The following is a 1357-nucleotide window of genomic DNA, read 5'->3' as shown; positions in this document are numbered from 1 at the left end:
CTCTCACATAATCTAATCATAATTATAAAGATCTATCTCAGTTCAACAATTTATATAAGTTGGCTTATCTAATGCACTATTAGGTTTGTTTGTTGTTGTTGTTGTTGTTTTGCATTTTATTATGGGATCTTAGAGGAATTATCTTCAGGATGTGAAGACATGAAAAGACTTCTAGCCATTGGATTTTATTTTTTTAAGTAAAAACTGGTTTTATTTGGAGGCACTGAGGAAGGGAAGGGAGAGGATAAGAGAGAGTGAGTGAGAGAGAGAGAGAGAGAGAGAGAGAGAGAGAGAGAGAGAGAGAGAGAGTAATGTACTCAAGAGAGAGCCAGGCTTCTCCAAAGGTGTAGAGAGCTTCAGTGCATATCCCAGAATGAAAGCAGGTAAGTAAGAAGTCCACATCTCAAGGGGCAAGACGCTGGTGACCTATGCTCAGGCACCATATACCTTGGCAATAATGTGCCAGTCATTGGGATTTATAATCAAGTTATTTGGATCAGCAAGATGTGCTACAGGTAGCTTCTCATAGCAGGATAACCTTGTTTTTGCTTTTGGGGGAGTGATGGGATGGTGGAATGGGACTCACAAGCAGTGCTCAGAAGACCTACAGTCCCTCCTGGCGATTCTGGGTCACCCAGACCAACAGTTCAATACAAAAGACTAAAGATGTAATACTGTTGGGTTCTGAGGTGCTATCCATTAGCCAGATTACCCCAACAATGATTACAGCCATCCAGGGCTATTCCCAATGATGCTGAGGGGACTATGTGGTGCCAGGGATAAAATCAAGTTCTGGTACAAGCAAAGCATACATCTTTACCTTTCTTTTTTTTTCCCCCAGGGGAGAGCGCGCACACACTACCACAAATTACGCAGTTGAGTTTCCCACATTTGGGGAAATCGCAGGGGTCAGCACACCCGGAGTGCAATGGGTGAGCCTCGCCCTGGGGAAACCACCTTCGTGATCATGGTATCGCCCCTGCCAGGTAAGTATCATCTTTACCCTTTTAATGTCTCTCTGGACCCTGGTTTTGATCTTTTTTTTCTTTTGTGCTTGGGCCACACCTACTGTGCCCAGGGCTTACTCCTGGCTCTAGGATCAATCGTAGCAAAGCTCCAGTGCTGGGGATTAAATCTGGTTGGTCACATGGAAGGCAAACAATCTACTCACTACACTCTTTATATGCCCCCTGGTTTTGCTATCAAGGTAAGATTGACAGGACCTTAGGTTTGACAATTACCAGTCAGCCTTTCTCCTACTTCCTTACATTCAATTAATATCCAATTCTTTGTTTTGTTTTGCTGGACCAGGAATCAAACCTCAGACTTCATACAAGAAATTGCTCTATTGATAAAC

The 1357-nt window shown here is 43.3% G+C and overlaps 1 pseudogene; it reads right to left on the bottom strand.

Annotated features, from left to right (window-relative positions):
• Positions 1–844: 844 nt before the first annotated feature.
• LOC126014740 (uncharacterized) lies at positions 845–994 on the bottom strand (annotated as a pseudogene).
• Between the last annotated feature and the right edge of the window lie 363 nt (positions 995–1357).

The sequence above is a fragment of the Suncus etruscus genome, chromosome 7, assembly GCF_024139225.1.
Source record: "Suncus etruscus isolate mSunEtr1 chromosome 7, mSunEtr1.pri.cur, whole genome shotgun sequence".
In the NCBI taxonomy this organism is placed as follows: domain Eukaryota; kingdom Metazoa; phylum Chordata; class Mammalia; order Eulipotyphla; family Soricidae; genus Suncus; species Suncus etruscus.
Note: the sequence above shows the minus strand (reverse complement) of the source record. Positions and strands in the feature narration are given on the sequence as shown.